This window comes from Capsicum annuum, unplaced genomic scaffold, assembly GCF_002878395.1.
Source record: "Capsicum annuum cultivar UCD-10X-F1 unplaced genomic scaffold, UCD10Xv1.1 ctg4293, whole genome shotgun sequence".
In the NCBI taxonomy this organism is placed as follows: Eukaryota; Viridiplantae; Streptophyta; class Magnoliopsida; order Solanales; family Solanaceae; genus Capsicum; species Capsicum annuum.
In genome coordinates, this window is record NW_025850363.1 from 305087 (window position 1) to 327049 (window position 21963).

The following is a 21963-nucleotide window of genomic DNA, read 5'->3' on the forward strand; positions in this document are numbered from 1 at the left end:
TTTTGAGGATCTGAGGCCGAGCTTGTGTATTGAGAGTCGGTGATTGGATTATAATTATTTTAGAGGAGGCTTATTGTTCTAGGTATTTTATCCATCTGTGAGTGACTAAGATATATCGTGATTTGAGACAACATTACTATTGGGGTGGTATGATGTCATGACCCGAACTCGAGCCTGGTCATGACGGGTAATCTCAAGCCCACCATGACCGAGGACTACCCCCTTAGCCATACCTCAAGAGCACATAAATGTAAACAACGGAAGCCAACCAAACCAATGATAGATAAATGACACCAAAAGGAAATGTAAAGGTTCAAATAACAGTTCTAAGAATTCAACAAAACAACCAACCCACACTTGTCCTCAAAAACCTCTAGACCTAGAAATACCAAACTAGGTTGGGACATGCCCTCGGCTATGACAAAAGAATATTCAAATGCACTAAGACAATAAGGAAACCAGTGAAATGGTAGGGCCTTCTGAAAGATGGAGGATCACCACTTCACAGAAAATCCATAGGAGTACTGAGCTACCTAGCATCACATAGGAGCTACAGAAAAACCCTCAGACTCTACATTGAGAAATGATGAAACTTCTAGGGATGGTTAGTGGCGTAAGCACTGGCATGCAATTTAGGGAAAATGGATAAAATAATGTCATCATCAAAACCAATCAAAACCACATGCACAACATTTATATATACATATATAGGATTCCGGGATAGGGACAAGGGTCAATTAACATGATAATTCAAAACATTAACCTAAAATGTGTAGCTTGCTCTGTCTTAATGCCACCCATAAGCTATATGGGTCCAGATCCCCTTGCTGGAAGGACCCTAGTGCATGTTATCCACACGAATCAAGGTAAGGATTGAGATACCAAGAACACAACTCTCCTATTATATATATAATGTGTACACCAAAAACACGGTCACATGGACCCCAATTCCGAAAAACGTGGTTTCCAGTGGTTATCCCCGCAAGACTTACACCTTCGCAGTATGATACACAATTCCTTTTAAGGATAAATTAAAATAGTTTATAAGTTGTACAAGGGGTAAAAATACCAAAACCCCCTCACCCTCAAGTGAAAAAACAAAACTGGAAAAATTTAACATAGTGGCGTGGCACACTGCTATTGTACAGGGCAACCTTCATGGCATGCCTTTATCGCGGAGGTTATCTTCCGTGTAATGTGCCAAAATGAACTCGAACCCCTTCTAAAAATTTTGAAAATTTCCAAAAATGCCCTTTTGACATCTCTAAACATAATTCAAGTCAAAAATCAATATTATGAATGCGTGACGGTTAAAAATAAAATGGTTGAAATTTTTGTCGGGTTCTCACATTATCCCCTCTTAGGATCATTTGTCCCCGAATAAGAAGTTAGAACATTATAAGAACGACAATTTCAAGAATACATAAGAATCCAAGGGAAAAATTGAAAAATGATATGAGGGAAATGGAATTCATACCTTAAGAACTTTCATCCAATTCGGGGGACAAGAACGGGTACTTGGCTTTCATATCTTCTTCAGCTTCCTGTGTAGCCTCTTCTACCTTTTGATTTCTCCAATGAACCTTCTTGAAGCTACATCCTTGGTCCTTAATCTATGAAATTTTCTATCCAATATCTCAACTGAGACTTCTTCATAGGACAATAAACTCGTAACACTAATATCCTCGACTGACACTATCAAAGAGGGGTCACCAACACACTTTTTTAGCATAGACTTATGGAAAACGGGATGAATAAAAGCCAAATTTGTTGGTAACTATAAATCATAAGCAACAATCCCAATCCTCCTGAAAATCTGATTTGGACCAACATAATGAGGAATGAGCTTCCCCTTCTTCCCAAATCTCATAACTCCTTTCATAGGATAAACCTTTAAGAATATCCAATCACTCACTTCAAACTCCAACTCCCTTCACCTCACATCCGCATAAGACTTTTGGCAACTTTGAGTAGTGTTCAGTATTTATCCAATCACCTTCACCTTTTCCATGGCTTGGAGAAACAAGTCAGGACCAAACAACCTCATCTCACCTACCTCAAACCACCTAATAGGAGACCTTCACCTTCTACCATAAAGAGACTCAAAAGGTGCCATTTGAATGCTAGAATGATAACTATTGTTATAAGAGAACTCAATAAGAGGCAAATTTCCAACCCAACAACCTTTAAAATTAATAACACAGGCTCTTAGTATATCCTCCAACATTTGAATAGTATGCTCCACTTGTCCATCTGTTTGATGGTGAAAGTGGTGCTAAGGTTCACTTGAGTGCCCAAACTATTCTAAAATGAATGCCAAAAGTGAGAAGAAAACTGCATAAATTGGATTGAAATGATGGACATTGGAGCACCATGCAACTTCACAATCTCCTGAATAAACAACTTAGCACAATCCTTTCCTGAGTAGTTATTCCTTACAGCTAAGAAGTGAGCATACTTATGGACCCTATCCATAATGACTAAAATGGAATAATACTGATTTTGAGATAGAAAAAGACCCATAATAAATTTTATATTAATTATCTCTCACTTCTACATAGGAAACTCTATCTCTTGGGATATGCCACCAAGCCTCAAATGCCCAATCTTAACTTACTAACAAAACATACAATTAGACACAAAGTTCACCATATCTCTCTTCATATTGTTCCACCAATAGATTTCCTTCAAGTCATGATACATATTAATTGAACCTGTATCAATTGTATATCTAAACTTATGATCCTCAGTAAAAATTCTTTCTCTCAGTCCATTAACACCAGGAATACACAACCTTCCTTGATACCTTAAAATGCCATCGCCTCTAATCTCAAAAGCCATAACCTTTTGCTAGCCACATCATCCTTGATTTGCATAAGTATGGGATCCATAATCTGTTTCTCCTTGACCTCTCCACCAAGAGACGACTTAACCACTTCTTGAACAATCACTTATCCATCCTCTAAGTCCAAATGATAAATTCCCAAGTTAGCCAACCTATGAATATCCTTCACTAATCCTTTTTTTATCCTCATTAATGTAAGATAAGATCACCATAGACAACCTATTAAGAGCATCAGCAGCCACATTAGCTTTACTTAGATGGTAGTGCAAACTCATGTCATAATCCTTAAGTAGCTTGAGCCATCACCTCTGCCTGAGGTTTAATTCCTTTTGGGTAAACACATATTGTAAACTCTTATGATTTGAATAAATGTCTACATGCACCCCATATAGCTAATGGCACCAAATCTTCAAAACAAAAGCTATAACCACCAACTCTAGATCGTGAATTGGATAATTCCTCTCATGAACCTTAAGTTGCATAGAAGCATAGGCCACAACCTTACCATGCTGCATAAAAACACAACCTAGTACCAGACAGGATGCATCATAATACACAACAAACCCATCAGTACACTTGGGCAGGGTCAAAACAGGCATAATATTCAAATTAACCTTCAACCTCTCAAAACTCCCCTCACAAGCATCGAACCATAAAAACTTAACCTTTTTTTTTGAGTCAACTTCATCAATGGAGCAGTAATAAATTATAAACTTTATGAAAACCTCCTATAATATCCTACCAAGCCAAAGAAACTCCTAATGTTGGTTGGATTTGTGGTTTTACGCCACCTCTTAACCACCTCAACTTTCTATGAATCCACCTTGATTGCCACACCAGAAACAGCATGCCCAAGAAAGGTCACAACACTTAAACAATATTCACACTTAGAAAATTTTACATATAATTTATGGTCCTTGAGAGGCTACAGCATAATTCAGAGGTGATTTGCATGATCCTCCTCTCTCTTATAGTACACCAAAATGTTATCAATAGAGACTATAACATACAAATTCAAAAACTTTCTGAAAACCCAATTCATAAGATCCATGAAATCAATTAGAGCATTAGTCAATCTAGATGACATAACTGAAAACCCATAATGATTGTACCAAGTTTGAAAAGCAATTTTAGGATTATCAACCTCCCTAATTTTCAACTGGTGATAGGCCGAATGAAGATCAATCTTAGAGAAACACCTAGCACCCTAAAGCTGGTCGAATAGATCATCAATTCTAGGAAAAGGGTACTTAATTTTTACTATAACGTTGCTTAACTGATGATAATATATACACATCCTAAGGTACCTATCTTTCTTGTGCACGAAAATCACAGCAGCCCCCATAGAGAAATACTGGGATGAATAAACCTTTTATTGTAAAGATCTTTTAATTACTCTTTAAGTTCATTTTGTTTAGTTGAAGCCATCCTATAATGAGGAATGGAAATAGGATGTGTGTCTAGTAGAAGATCAATCCCAAAATATCTTTCCCTATCGGGAAGAATGCCAAGAATATCATTAATAAAAACATTAGGAAATTCTTTAACCACGGGGACAGATTGCAAAGAAGGACTTTCAGAGTTAGAATCCTTAAACTGAATTCATGATATAAACACCTTTTAGGAATTAATTTTTGAGCTTTAAGATAAGATATAAACGTCCCTTTGCGTACTACGGAACTCCTCCCCCACTCTAATACCGGTTCATTAGGAAAGTGAAAATTGACCTTTTCTATCCTACAATCCAGAGAAGCATAGAATGCATGGAGCTAAGCCATCCTTACGATTACATCAGTCTACCTTGTCAAATTTTATCAAATCTACCAATGTCTTTCTATTAAGAATAGACACCACACAACCCCTATAGATTTTTATAGCAACAGTAAATTTACCCACTGGAGTAGACACATAAAAGGGGTCAAAAATATTCTTGAGACCAAAACCAAAGTGTATAGCCACATAAGGGTTCATATAAAATAGGGTAGAACCCGGATCAAGCAAATAATAACATCATGGGAGAAAAGTTGTAACATACTAGTGACATCAGGGAATGCCTCAGATTCTTGATGAGTAGCAAGTGCATAGAGATGATTTCAGCCACTGCTGGTACCTGAAGTGGCACCCTTAGTGTAGGAGCCAAAAAGTGGCAACTAGAACTTTATTAGCTCCAGTAGCAACCCTAGATAAAGGAAAATATCACTTAATATGACCAATCTGACCACAATTATAGCATCAATTTCTCCCCTCTTCACAATATCCATGGTTAAACTACCCATAAAAATAGCAATGGGGGTAATATGGGGCTGACTGAGCTCCACTAGCTTGATATTAGGCACTCGATGCCTTAGGACTACTGCTAGACTGAAAAAAATAATTAGCTAAAGGATTAGGATAAGGAGCACTGGCAGATGAATACAAATTTCCCCTATTCCCTTCTTTGTCCACTATCTACCATCTCTCTCACTAATCGATTAATTTAGACCTTGTTCTAATTATCTAGACATCATACTCTGCCTTTCTCCTATCTCTACCTACTTTTTCTTTTCATCCTCCTCTATTTTATTTAAACCATCAACCTAGATATGACCATATAATTAATTAACATAGAAGCCTTACATTCTAACACCAAATCATGGGACAACCCAAAATCAATCTTTCTCATTCGGGGCCTCATATTAGAAAGCAGTTCAGGAGCATAATGCAACAACTAATGGAAATTAAGAGCATACTCCTTAACACTCATTTTACCTTACTTCAAGTTTAAAAACTTTTTTGTCTTAGCCTCTCTCAACTCTTGATTAAAGAAATAATCAAGAAAAGTACCCAAAAAGTCAGCCCGCACTGCCTATTCAGCATCATCACCCCTTATCTCTTTCTACTCTTCAAACCACTAACAAGCCACATCTTTCAGCTGATAGGCAGCAAACTCCACACCCTCTAAATTAGTAGCATGCATAACCTTAAAAATATTCTTCATCACATCAATAAACCCCAAAGGATCCAACTTACCTTTAGAGTCTATAAGGGTTGGGGATTCAACCTCATAAACTAGCCAACCAGAGTAACCTCAGATGAACTAACAACAAGAATATCATGATCAATCCATCGAGACTACGATACCACTAACTGAGCAAGCATATAATCCTTACAGAACTCCACATTAGAGATATCTACTTTAGGTGACTGAGCATAAGTGTCACCTGCCAGAAAGCTCGAGTAGGGCTAGTAGGGACCAGTGGAACCCCATGTGAAGTGATAAAGTTAGGAGCTGGGACCCTAGACTGGTTCTGTATTTCATAAGTAGGGCGAGTCATCTTCATGTTTTCCTCAAGTAGGTCAGAGGTTCCATCAAAGTTTCTATAACCGTTAGATCTTTGGGGAGGTATGATATGAAATGCAATTAAGTCAGGAGTTAGAGAATTTTTAGGACAACTAGAATTTGTTGTCTAAAATAGAACACAAGAAAGGGGAACATTCCTAAATGCCTTATAGCTTCCCTCTTATAAGTATGGCGCGCTACACACCCTTAAAAGAGACTCTACTCAACACAGATTTATAGATACCTAATGACCCTACACTTTTATCTGATACTAAGCTTATCATGACCCAAACCCAAGCCTAGCCGTGATTGGTAATCTCAATCCCACTATGGACCAAAGACAACCCCCTTAGCCTTACCTCAAGAGCACATATATGTAAATTGCAGAAGCCAGCTAAGCTAATGATAGATAAATAACACCAGAAGAAAATATAAAGAGTCAAATGACAATTTTAAGAATCCAAAAAAATAACCAACCCACACTTGTCCACAAAAGCCTCTAAAACCAGAAATACCAAACTACGTTGGGACATGCCCTTGACTATGATGAAAAATCCAAATGTACTAAGGCAATAAATAAACTAGTAAAATTATAAGTTTTTTTGGAAGATGGAGGCTCACCACTTCATAGTAAATCCATAGGAGTACTCAGTGACTTAATGCTGCATAAGAGCAATAGAAAATCCCTTGGACCCTATATCATAAAATAATATAGTGTCTAGGAATGTTCAGTGGGGTTAGCACTAGTATGTAACTCAAGAAAAATGGTATAAATAATGCCATCATCAAAACCAGTCAAAACCATATTTACAATATTTATATACACATATATAAGATGTTGATATAGGGACAAGTGTCAATTAACATGATAGTTCAAAACATTAACAAGAACTGTGTATCTTGCTCTATCCTAAAGGTACCTATGGGCTATATAGGTCCAGATCCCCCTTCTGGAAGGACTATAGTGTGTGTTAGCCACACGAACTGAGGAAAAACTAAGGAAAGGGTAGAGACACCAAGGCTATAGAGATTCCAATATATATATATATATATAATATGTGCACCAAGAACACGATCATATCGAACCCCAACGCCGGCAATCGTGGTTTCCAATATTAACCCCCTGGGAACTACACCTTCACAGTGAGATACACAATTATCTTAAGCCCAAATTCAAATAGTTTGCACATAAACCAACCATTAACCCAAGAATCATTTATTAGCGCATTTACCAACTTGGTATCTCCATACCAATATGCTTGTAAGTTAATATATTTATGCCAAACCAATCCACATAACCAAATTGACTCTCAGGTTCTATTTAAAATATAATCCATGGCCACCAAGGCCATACAAAATCCATATTTATCCATTTATTGTTTAATGCAATGAAATGAGTTCAAAAGAAAAGTTAAATTATGCAATTATTTATATTCAAAATGAAGTTTACAAAGTAGGTTGAGGTTAATGCCATTATCCAACAAAAATTTCAATCAATTTAGGGATACCCATGTCCCCCATTCCAGCCATTAAAATAATGCACCAATTTAGTCCCAAAAATCATCAATTAAAGAATGGATAATCAATTTAAAATATGGAATAAGTCATTCAAGCAATAACAACCAAAAACACTCAACCCAATTTCAATCCCAACAATTTAAAATATATTAATATTGATTAAACTAATTCCACAATGATAAAATAAAAGTTAGGGAAGAGCAACATGCTTGAAATAAATAAGAGTTTGAAGAGAAATCAATGTTTAGAGCTTGAATAATGAATTCCATGTAAAACCCTTACGCTTTCTTAGGTTTTGAGTTAAGGAGGAAAACGAATGATTTTGATCTTTGAAAACAGAAGAAAAAGGGTCACCCTAGTGCTTATAAGTCATACAAGGGGTAAAAAGTCCGAAATCTCCTCACTCCCAAGTGAAAAAACAAAAGTAGATGAATTTAATATGGCAGCATGGTACGCCACTATTATAGAGGGTAGCCTTCATGCGATGCCCTTATCGTGGAGGTTATCCTCTATGGCACACCCTTATTGTGATGGTTTACTACCATAGCATCCCAAAATGATCCCAAACCCCTTCCAAAAATTTCAAAACTTTCCCAAAAGATCCTTTTAACATCCCTAGACATAATTCAAGTCAAAATTCAATATTTTGCATGCAAAATGGTCAGAAATAAATGATCAAATTTTTTTCAGAGGTCTCACATATGAGGAAAGATATAGTAGATTTTATAGCTTATTACCTATGTTACCAGTAGGTGAAGGCCTAGCATTTGAAACATGATGGTTTGCTTTAGAGGTTACCCATTTTAAGTAGAAACAGGAATGGATCATGATGGAATTTGTGTCAAGATTTCCACATACTTTTCATGGTTCTGATAGTGTTTGGGCCATCATGCGATTCAGGTCTCTTTTAGTGCTAAGAGGTTGGCCCATATCTATATTCATAATATTATGTATTTTCATGGTATGCTAGTATCTATTATCTCATATCAAGGTTCAATGTTCATAGCTCACTTTTAGAGGATCTTTAAGGATGAGTTAGGAACTCGATTTTATGTTAATAGAACATTTCACCCCCAAACTAACGGGCAGTCATAGCATACTATTAAGATTTTGGAGGATGTGCTCCATGCCTTTTGTGATGGACATTGGTGGTCAATGGGAGCAGTATCTAGCTTTGGCGGAGTTTATGTATTATAACAACTACCATTACAGTATTGGTAGAGCTTTCTTAGAGGCCTTGTATGGTAGGTGTTATCACTCTCCAGCTGGTTAGTTCAAGTTTTTTGAGATTAGACCTCAAGGTATGGTCTTGCTTTGTGAGTTGATGGATAGAGTTTGAATCATTCACGATAGACTTCGAGTTGTTCAGAGTAGTAAGAAGTATTATGTAGATTGTAGACTTCGTGCCTTGACATTTAGTGTTAGTGATTTGTTTTTTCTTCTAGTTTCACCTATGAATGGCATGCTAATGTTTAGAAAGAGGGGAAATCTTAGCCTTAGGTATATTGGCATATTTGAGATTATTTGGACTATTGGTGATATGGCTTATGATTTGGCCTTGCCCCCAGTTTTATCATTTTTTCAACCATTTTTTCATGTTTCTATGCTTTGACATTACATTTTAGATGAGTCTTCATTCATTAGGATCTAGTTTAGTTAGATGAGAGGTTGTCTTTTATTGAAGATCCCATATCCATCTTGGCTAGGGATGTTAGATGATTGCATTCTAGAGTTATTTAGGTGGTTAAGGTCTAGTGGAGGCATTAACCTATAGATGAGGCTATTTGGGAGGTCGAGTCTGATATATGTAGTTCTTATCCCTAGCTTTTTGTTGACTAAATTATTTTTCTTGCCTTTAGTTTCAGGACTAACTAGATTTTTGTTGGTGGATGATGTAATGACTTAAATTTTGGTGATTTATGTGAAATATTTATTTTTGTGTAATTTGACCATTTCACCTCTCCCCATGTTTGCTTTGTGGTGTTTCTGCGATATGAGGATGATTGCTATAGTTCCTAGTGTATTTTGGTGTGATTTATGTGATATGGTAGTTTTTGGTACTTAAAAGCCTTATAGTAGACTTCGGTCATCATTTATTGATCTATGCATTAAATTGCAAAATGAACTGCGTTAGTAGATCCAAAACATCAATTTTAGGGTGTAACACAGTGGGTATAGTTTTATAGATTTTATATATTATTTTGACCCTCTGTTTGAAATATTGTGAAATTTGGTTTTAGGGGTCAACTTTATGAAAATGATGTTTTTTCAAAAATTTAATATCGCTATTGAGTTTGGAGCGTCGAATTTGATAGGGTAGCATGTTTTATTTGTATTCTTGAGATTTTGAATGAATCCTGAGGGCTCCGCAGAGACTTGGAGAATTCTAAGTCTCCATGGTGCACCTCAGCTAGTGCAACCCCTAAAGCGCCACATTGGCCTCTTTAGCGGCAGGCGCTAAAACACCCATTGATTTCTTTAGTGGCTAGCTGTCAAAAGGGTAAGGGCATTTTGGCGACCCTTGTCTGCTTTAGTGGAGGATAGTAAAGTAGCCCTTGCCTTATTTAGTGGATTGACTGCCTTGGCGGGTACCGCTAAAGCGACACTTGACCGTTTAGCAGTGATCGTGGCCACTTTAGGAAAACTTGTGGCCCTGGGTATAAATAATTCTTTTCTCATTTTCTACATTATTTTTTAGACTTGGCGCTTGGAGTTTCGTATTTTAAGCAATTTCCTGCATTTCTAGGCTTGGGTAAGCTCTAAAACACCTATTTTGACTACTCTCCTTCAATTTTATCATTTAAATCTTGTTTACATGCGGATTTAAAAGTGAAAATTGGAGATTTTGGCTCCAAACCTCATAATTGTATTTATCCGATTTAAATCCTGATTTTAACCCATTTTTATTTAGCTGAGTTTCTAATCTCATAATTATCACTTTTATCTCAATTTCATCTTCAAAACAACTCTTTATGATTTTTAAAATGGATTTTGGAAGTTTTGTCGGTAAAGCTTAAAAATGGTTTTTCATCTATTTGGACCTCATTTTTACTTGGGTTTTTAGTTGTATACTCCTGAGAGTATGGGAACATGTTTCGAAAATAAAATTATGATTTTAGCCTTCCTTTACAAAATCCCATTCGGGGGTTTGTTTTGACCCCGACTCAAAATTAGGCAATATAGGAATCATTGATTTTTTGACTTATAGATTCTATATTTAAATGTTTTAGTTGATTTCAAATCTATTCGTGGGAGTAAGGCTTTAGATTGAAGGCTTTCATATCAATTTTCAACATTCGAGATAAGTTGTAGCTTAACTTTCTTCAGATTGGGCTGGGTAGTTAATATTGGTACAAAATCATGTTTAGGGTGTGGAAACTAATCATAAAGTGGCTATATTATTGTGGTGTACCTATCTGGGGGCCTATGTGTTGATGTTATTTGGTGGTTTTGGAATATTAATTGCTATGTGTGACTGTGTGAGGTCCATATGACATAGCTGGAATTGTGCATATGGAAATTAGTTATAATCTTGTTTAATGAAAAAGCCTAATGTGGTATCAATGGTGAATTTTTAATGTATTTTATTCTATTGACATATGGATTATGTTGGATTTATGGATGGTTGTATTAATGAGTGGATTTTTTCTCACTTGGTTGGTATATTGGTTGGATATAGAAATTTCTCATCCTGGTTGGTTGTAAGCATTACATCTTTATATCATATTCATTTATGGAACATTGGTACCACCATGAAAATACTAGAAATACTAGAAACACCGGCTTTTTTCCAACATAAAATGTGACTTCTTTAAAACCCTCTACCAATGGATGTGTCAGAGACAAGTCATAGATATTGGTATTGAATATTGGTTGTATAATGATTGATGAAACCCCATGGGTCTTACATTGGGAAGAATTTTCTTAGTAGGTTTATAATGAGGTTGTGCTACAACCTCTACATCATCATCATCGTTATGACAATAACCATCATGATCGTCATTATGATCATTATCTCTATTGCATTGTGTTTACTTTGTATTTTCTATGATATATTGTCTTTCCTTGATATGTTACCTATCTATGCGTACTTTTTTCCTTCGTATTTGTATGTGTGATATCTATATGCTTGTGTTTCTTTCTTGTATGGCTATGGTGTATGTGAACATTGTAGAACTATTAGGGGAGACAGTGTGGTCTACCGTTTGGGACATTTTCTGTTTGTAGGAGATGTGCCCTTAGTATGTACTTTGTAAGCCTTATTTTATACTTTGCTCAATCCGCTTATAATACCTACTGAGTATAATTAGGCTATACTCATCCCTACCGCACACTTTCGATGCAAATCCAGGTTTGATTGTACCTCACGGTTGTTTATTCGGGCAATATTTGGAGCTTTTTGAGGTATGGTTTGATTTTATGCATTTGGAGTTGACTATTGCCTTTTCTTATTTAGACTATCTTTATTTGTATTAAGAGATAGAGTTGTTCCTTTTTGAATACCGTATGTATTTTGATCTCGAGTTGTACTAGTTATGTTTTTACATTGTGGCACCATGTTTTGGGATTTGGTTTGGTATAATTGACTATATATTTTTACTTTCACTATATATGTGTGTGTGGTTCATCTTTGTTCTAGGATCCTTGCCTTGGGTATTAGTGTTATTTTCCCTTTTTGTATTAGTTTGGATGATAGGCTTACTTGTCAAGGCTTGATGCGATAATTGCCATCTTGACACTTGGTTTGTGGGTCATAACACCCTATAAGGAGACAAATGACAATGCTCCAAAACCTAATTTGCTTCACATTTTGGTATATATCTTCTGATTACTCAGTCTGGGCCCTTCTTTAATAAATATCACTATCCCATGTGTAGAATCAGGACTCGTAGTAAAGCTTTTTTCTTTGCTGACTTGTAGCCTCAGGTGGATACACTCTGCTCATTATGAAGTTTACAAATCCACACACCAAGGTAGCTCTGTGATGCTCAATGCCAAGAGTTTTTTATTGGGAAACTCCTCTCGAATCTTACTATCTTCTAGTATATGAGACCAACTCTCTAACCAAGATAGATGATCTGCTATTTGGTTCTCCGATCCCTTTGGGTCTTCAACCTTCAAATCAGATTCTAGTAACAACAAAATACATCAAATAAGTTGAGGTTTAGCATCCTTTTTACTGAACAAATACTGAATAGCTACGTGATTTGTGTATATAGTCATTTTGGTACCCAATAAGTATCACGAAAACTTACTAAATGCGTATACTAGAGACAATATTTCTTTTATATAACTATATAATTAGCTTGAGTTCTATCAAGAGTCTTGCTTGCATAATAAATTGAATGAAAGATCTTCTTTTTTTATAGCCGTAATATGGATCCTACAACCACATCACTAGCATAACACATCAATTCAAATGGTAATTCTCAGTCGGGAGCAATCAATATAGGTGCTTCAATTAGTTTTCTCTTTAAAGCCTCAAAGGCTTTCACAAAATTGAAATTTTACCTCTTTCTCAAGTAGTTTGGACATAGACCTCAAAATCTTGGAGAAATCCTTAATAAACCGCCTATAGAACCCAGTATGACTAAGAAAACTATGCACACCCTTCATAGATATGGTTATTGGTAACTTTTCTATGACCTCGATCTTGGCACGAGCCACTTCTCCTAGTTAAGTAACAGATTTGTCTCTTCACATCTCATAAACACCCTATCAATATTATATAGATATGATTTGGAAGATTTATCAAACATAGAAAAATCATCCATAAATACCTCAAAAAAGTCTTACACTATGTCATAGAAGATTCCCATCATGAAACAATGAAAAGTAGCAGGTGCATTATATAGCCCTTAAGGCATGCGCTTGAAGGCATACATACTATAAGGACATATGAATGTCGTCTTTTCGGATTATTTGGAAGCAATGGCTATTTGATTGTGGCATGAATATAGATCTAAGAAATAATAATACTCCTACCCTATAAGCCTATCTAAAATTTGATCAATGAAGGGGATTGGGTAAGGATCATTCTGAGTGGCTTCAATAAGTTTGTGGTAGTCCATGCAAATCCTCCATTTGGTGATAGTTTAACTCAGGATTAAGCCATTTTTCTCCTTAGCAACCATAATCGTGCCTCTTTTTTTGAGGATGCATTAAACTAGACTGACCCACTTACTATCTGAAATAGGATATACAACTCCTGCATCCAACCACTTAATCACTTCTTTCTCACCACGTCCTTTATTATGATATTCAATCTTCACTGGTGTTTAATATTAGGTATGTTCCCTTCCTCTATAAAAATTTTATGCATATAATAAGTCAGGCTTATTACTTGAATATCAAACATCTGCCACTTGATTGCCTTTTTTTTCAAAACAGACAGCCCCTCACCAACATGTGCTTTAGATAACCTGTAGAAAGAATAATTGGGAAGGTCTTATTTTCCCCAAGTAAGCATATATGAGATGTGATGGAAAATCTTTATCTCTAAGTTTAGGGATTCCACCACAGATAGATTGAGATGTGGCCAAAAAGGTCTATTTAACAAATCAAAATCCCCTCTTTGGATGAATATGCTAACTACATCTAGACTTGAATCATCTCATGGGCTTCTGCATCTTCAAAAATATCATACCCAACTAAAGCCTCTCTAAAGGATCCTTTGAAGAAATGAGTGAAAGCTCTGATTAAAAATTAATTATAATGATGGCAGACAACTCTACATAAATAGCTGATAACTTCATAGCTTTATAGACATCAAACACTTCAACTTTATCATGTGCTCTCATTGTGAGGTGCCCAGTAACTACTCTATAAGTGCCCATCTAGAATCCAAGAAAAGATGATCTAAAATAAAATAGGATTTTCACATCTGCATCAAAATCTAACACAGTGAAATCCATGGGGAAGATAAGTGTGCCACTTGCACCAATACATCCTCAACTATTCCATTGGGCCTTGCCAATGAACGATCAACTATCTTTAAAATGACTATGGTGGGTTTTGAACTGCCAATATCATCTTCTTGAACAAAGTAGTAGGCATTAAGTTGATGTTAGCTTCAAGATCACACAACCCCCAGGCTTTGATAGACTGCCCAATAATGATCGGAATTGTGAAATGTCTAGGATTTTGAGCTTTGTTAGTAGCCTATTTTGAATTCTAGATGTGCACTCTTCAGTTAGTATAATTATACCATACTCGGTCAACCTATTCGTGTTCACCACGTGTCCTTTATGTACTTGACATACCTAGGAATTCCCTGTAAAATATCAATAAGAGAAAGATTAATGTGCTCCTATTTTAAGAAATCAATGAACTCTTAAAAACATACTTTATCTTTTTGCATTTTTAGCCTTTGTGGGAATGGGGGAGGTGGCTTCACACTTGCCATATTATTTTTACTGCTCTCATCTTTTTCAGTCTCTGCTTGTTTTTAATCTTTTCCACAACCTAGTGAGCATCTTTTTTGGGATCTAACTCCTCCAATTATAGACCACTTTGAGTAAAATTTACATTAAATTTCTTAGGGTTAGGATATGTGTCATTAGGTAGACCTCCCTAAGGTCTCATGTTCTGCGGCCCAGCAAGTTGTCAGTTGAACCTCTAAAGTCTTTTGGCCAATTATTAATTCTTTATGTCAACATCCATTTGTTCTTGGTTACCCACGATCTAATTTATCATTTCTCAATACTATTGGACTGAGTATTAGAATAACTTCCCTAAGCGTGTTGTTGAAGATTTTGGTTGCCTACTTGGCTTCTATATTGATTTGCATTATGCCATTGATTTCTACCCGATGAAAATTTGGGGTGGTTGCACCAATTTACACTATGTGTTCTCAAAATTCTGATTACCTTGGCATTGTGCATTGTCTATAAAGTTCAATATTTTTGGATTAGCTACACAGTCATCTACCGAATGATCACCATTACCACATACCTCACACTAAGTCTAGGTTTGTTGTACTATGTTCACAAATATTTGCTAATTTCCCAAACTCAGATTACTGAATAAAGTGTTCATCTCGTTCTACAAAGAGGCAATCTATGTTATAATAGTGGTCAATTGGTCCACCTTTAATATTCCCACAACCTTCTATGTGGTGTTTCTTGAAACATTTGCATTCTATTTTGTTTTTCTGGTAATATACGATTTAGCAGTAGATACAACTCATCATGTGTCTTTTCTAATACTTTTCCACTAGCTGCCCAATCCAAGAGAATATTTGTGTTAGGTTCAAGCCCCTCTATAAATCTATGTACCAAAACCTCATTAGTTTGATGATGGTGGGGGAAATCACAAATCAAGGACTTGAACCTCTCCCAAGCTTGATACATATTTTTACCATCCTTTTTCCTGAAGCTTAAGATTTCACTCCCAATTTTGTTGTCTTTCCAGATGGAAAGAAACAGATTGAAAACTTCTTTACCTGATCATCTAATATGGTGATGGAATTCGATGGTACAATTTTTAACCACCTCTTTACTTCAAAGGGGAAAAGTGTGAGTCTTACATAGTCAGATGAGACTCCTAGGGGAATGTTTGTGTCACTAATACCAAGAAAATTTTATAGGTACTGTTGTGTATCTTCATGAGATAGGCCTATAAATTGTCTACTAGTGTGCAATGGTTGCACCATATTTTGTTTAGTTTGAATTGACTTCCTGCTTCTAATTTGTGAATACTGGAGTGAAATATCAGTGAGTTTTATTTCCACCTTGCAAAATGGGATAACTGTTATCATTTCCGTAGGAACAATTTCTAATAGATCAACTAGCTGAAGGTTTTGAGTTGGATATTAAAGAGACGATGCTCTCGACCGCTGAAAAAGTACTCATTCAGGCTCCAAATATGGTTAAGATAATTCTCCTTCTCTTTTAAGCCCTAGGTATGAATTAATTCGGAAAAGTCAATTGCTTAGATCAAGTTTTCAACACTTCTATAATATTACTGAAAATTTAGAAAATCATCAATTTCTTAAATCCCTGGCAACAACGCCAAAAAGTTATTGCGGCCTACAGCACATGCAAGTATGCATAGTCTAGCAAGTAATATAGTATCTCTTTAGGAGATAGATGTTGAACCCACAGGGTCCATGAACTTAGTAATTTATTTAATTTAGTTTCCAATAGTATTTCTAACAACCGGTATGTTTTATCAAGAGGGTTTGTGAAATTATAGTTCTCTAATAGTGTGCAAGAAAAATATGACAATCGCAATCTTGAGTAAAGATGTAAATAATATTAAGATAAATTCTAGGGCTCAATATTTACCACAATCATTTTTAGCATTTATTTATCTCAATGAACTTTATTTCTTGAATTACAGATTTTAGAGGTAAATATATGATTCAAAAATAGCCATCCTCTAAACCACCTATTTGAACTAGTCCCACAACTACATCATTGAGCGGGGATGTGAGTCTCTAATTCAAATGCTTTAATGTTTTCATCACGTTTATAACCAAATAAGGAAAACTTGGTATTTTGTTATTCTTGTTGAAAATCAACCCTAACTTTAGTAATAGATGATCTTATTTCTCATGTTCTTCGTCCTATTCTTACATTCCCATGGTTAGTTCATGAAAGAATTACCCATTGATTCTAATGTTAGCCAGACACTAAATAGTAAATTCAAGAACACAAACATAATTGAATGAGAAATAAACATTAATTTGAATAAAAATATAAAACAATCATGTTCTAGTCGTAATCCCAGAACAAGGGTATTATCTTCTCATAGTCTGAAGAAAAATACAAGAATCCATGTTAATCATACCAAAATACAAAGTAGTTGGGTTTCAAGATAAAAAACCCTAGTAAAAATGCTTGTGCTCTCTAATTTTCTCTAAAAAATTGTGAACTAACTACTATGGAACATCCTTGGGGTATTATAAAGGTGGAATCCTTTAAAACCTAAGCCCATTAAAAGTTAGCTAAAATTTGATGAAACTTCATTGATGTTTAGATCTTCGCAGCACAATATCCATCACATAAACATAGGTTGCGTGGTGTAAGCCTATCTCCAAGGGACTAGCTACGTGGATCAGTGTTTTCTTTAGTTACAGGACTTCTATAATATTCCACATCGTGCTTGTGCATACTTCTCATATCATTTTGGTTTCCTTTTAGCCCCTTTTTAATTTGAAACATGCTAATCCCATCCCCTAGTTCATCTATATCAATATAACATAAGAAATAAGTAAATATGCATATTTGTTCTCAAAACTAAACTAAAATATGGGAAAATTATGACACTTGGGTGTATAAATATGCCTAAGATCATTCCCCTCTTAGTGTCGACTTTGACTTATGGTATTCCTAATACATGGGTTTAGACATCATCTGTGATACCACCATATGTGGTTTTACTACTACTAGACTTACTATTTTTCTTGTTGCTTTAGGTACTGTGATATCTTTTGATAATCATAAGAGGTTTAAGAGGTTTATTCACTTGGCACCTCCCAAGTTTTGTGGTACAATTAGCAAGGATATATATGAGTTTCTAATTGACTACTATGAGAAGTTACATAATTTGGGATCCCTTAAATCTTGTGGAGTTATACTACCTATCAGCTGATAGATGTGTCCAAATATTAGTGAAGGTCTATATCTAGGTCTATAATCTAATATTATTCTTAAATGTCTCTCAAACTACTTAAGCATTTAACTCCCTAATCCTCTCAGACTTAGGGAATTACAATTTACTGCCTAGATTTTACCTCAAGTTAATCAACCTTGTTACATTGCTGATTATTAAACGAAGTATTTCCAAGTCCCTATTGATAATTCACTTCCTACTATATTTGATTTCTTTCTCAAGCAAATCAAAGAAGGTGTGTCTACTGTTTACAACCAACAGACGTTAATTAAAACTTCAAAATTATAAAGAAATTCTACCACCTTTTGAATCTTGAATACTTAGCATCTCATCAAGACCTAACCCTAGATCCCATAACTTATGTTAATGGAGTTTAGCCACTCATAATGCAATGAATGAAACACATAATTGAATTTATGATTTGAAAGCTAAACTTACAAATATGAATAATTACCAGTGAATCGTAGATTAGATCACAAAGGAAAATCCCAAAAATACTGATAATAATCTCTTAAAATAGTTGTGTTATTAAAGTCTAGGATTAGAGAGAGAAAATATCAGAGTATGTTGTCAAAACTCAAAGTGTCGAATAATGTCTGAAATCCCCCTAGAAAACCCTAAAATAAAGCTTTAAATAGTTTAGCCTAATTGTGGAAACAAAATCAAGGTTACAGCTGTTCCTCGGAATAGACGATGGCATCCATGATAGCTTATCAGAAGTCTGACGAGTTATCATGGATGTCGTCAGCTCCTCTTTACTATTGGCTCTTACTGTCTAAGACTGATGATGACGATGATGGATTATCAAGATTTTGATGACTTATCAAGAACATCATCACATTCCTGCTCCTATTCTCATGTCCTGTCTATGTCTGACGGTATCCTTGATGCCTTATCACCATCCTGATGGCCTATCACAAAATATCATCAACTCTTTTAGCTAAAACTTATCTCCTGTTTAAGGCTGATGTTGTTTTTGATAGCTTATCACTGGGCTGATAACTTATTATGAATGTCGTCAGCCACACTTGTCGTTTACTTGCTACACATTTTAGCCTTTTTACTTCCATTATTTTTGGTTCCCCTGCATCTCAACATTTACTACAAAATCAAAGTAAACTAATCAAAAACAACTAAAGTTGCTCAAGATCTTGCAATTATTTAGAGTTAAAAGCCCCAAATGTGTTAGCATAGGCTCACTCATCAACAACCTCAACTTAAACAATTGCTTGTCCTCAAGCAACCATGACATAACTAAGAGAATACAAAATACACTTTGGCAGCTAACTACTATATTAGTTCAAAATACCTTCACTATCTCCAAGGTCAGTCAATTTAAAACTCACTGTTGATGTTTTGAAGAACACCCATGATACTCACAAGAATCAAGATGCGGCAAAAATTCAGCAATAACAACCATGCCATACCAAGATCACACTATCTGAACAAGTCAGTGACTAGCAACATACCCAGTGTGCCCTCACAATAATGAAATCCCTTTTTCACTCATATCAGAATTCACATACATAACCATAGGGACAATAATAAGACTTACTCTTAGAATGAAGTTCCACACACTGCATGTCAAATGCCATAGGATTGCCCTTGTATTAAGTACCCAAGTCTTTAGACAGGTCAGTTAGGACCACTATAGGACTTTTCTTAAGCTTGTAATGTAAGTCAGGGCTGGTATGATATTCATGGATATTTTAGAGTGATTATACCTCCTTGACACTACACTAAACTCTTAGGGTTTCACTTATCAACCTTATTTTCTTCCTCTCTTTTATTGATCACACATGCTCAAGATGGATGTAGTCTTTTCAATCATAATATTATCTTTTTATCATCTTTAACACAACTTTCTCTTTTCTTATTCCTTTTTCACCGCACCCAACTTTTTATTCTTTTCTGTTATTCTTTCTCTCTTCATGCTTATTTTGCATCACGTACCCCTATAATAGCCGCCCTCAACTTAGGCTATTTTCGTAAGTCAAGATGCATAGTGTCCAAGGAGGACCAGGGCCAAAATAGGTTCATTGTAAGGTAAATAGGAAGGTGAGAGGTTTCACAGAAAGAAATAGGCATATAGGCTCAAATCAGGGATCAAGGGATATTATTCACATTGGGGAGGTCATTTAGGCTGAAAGTGGGTTATAATCAAACATAGCATATGATCTTTTCCTAACCCCTATCTTACAACCTAGGCAGGACTAACAGGGCAAGTTCTAGATTAGGCACACAGCAGGAGCTGAGTAACGCCTCACAAACACATGGCACACAAGTACATCGCATATCACTACTTATTCAATTTATGCAATTTGTTCAGTAACAATCGTCAAGTTGCCAAACTAATGCCATAAAAAGATGCATCGCAGTCACAGATGAATGCAATTCACAAGTTAGGAGCAAGGTTGTTTCAGGGGTAAAAAGTTTTCAGTTGCTACTTCATTAGCTTATGCACCAATGGGTGCCACTTCTATCTTTAGAACTAGTTGAAATAGTCTCTATGCTCTTACTACCCATCAGGAGTTTGCGGCATCACCTGATGTCATCACTGGTATGTTAAATCTCTTCTCTCGTGATATGTACTATTTACTTTACCCAGGGTCTACTCTTTCTTATGTGACCCCACTTTTGGCTATGCATTTTGGTATTGGTCCTGAGTATATTTTGGACCTCTTTTATGTTTCTACCCTTGTGGGTGACTCGGTGGTTACTAGAAGAATCTATAGGTGATGTGTGGTATCTATTGATGGTAGGGAAACTTTGGTGGATTTTTTTGAATTAGACATGCTAGATTTTGATGTCATCTTGGGGAGATCATAGAAAAAGAAGGATCTTGGTAGTGCTTATAGAATCTTGAAGATAGTTGGGTTAGGCATAGGGAGGTGGATATGATATGAGGGAGGTGAATGTTCTATAGACTACGATGGGTTAGGTAATAGGATTAAGATCGACTATCCTTATTAGGTGTTTTTAATGCACTAAAAACCCCGTAATAGTTATCTTATAGTTGTAAGTTAGTTTGGTATGTGAGACGATGTGTAAGGAATATTAGGTGTAGTAGTAATTTGGTGAGAAAGAATGTGTTTGTGGGTCGTAGTTAAGTTAAATAAGTAATTTAGGTGGACTTATCTATTTGGTGGACTAGTATATTATGTGGCATATTTTGTTGGTAGTCCATGATTGTTGCTAGACACTTAGTTTAACTTTAGATGTTAATTTTAGTGATAAGACTAATAGATCGATGATAGTGATGCAATATTTGTAGGAGTGAATTTGTAGGTTAGATGTAATGAGTGCAAGGGCTTAGGTTGATGACTTATGAAATATTGGAGTGTGTAATTGTGATTTATGCATGAGGTTTAGTGTTGAATTAGAAATGGTGGATAAATCAATAAATGGATAAAAGCCTTAAGTTATAAGAATAAAGTGTGATCGATTTTGAGTTATGAGTGTCATATACACCTAGTCTATATTCTCTGATTTCTTAGTATGAAAAGTCTAGGAGTTCTTATATGGTGTTCTGTAGAGCTGAATTGAGAGAGAAGTACATAGATTATTTGAACCCTTCGTATAGCTTTAAAATTTTGTTTAACTATGAGGTTATGATATTATAGGTGTAATGCTAGTATTCTGAAGAGTTAAAATTGGAGTGTTA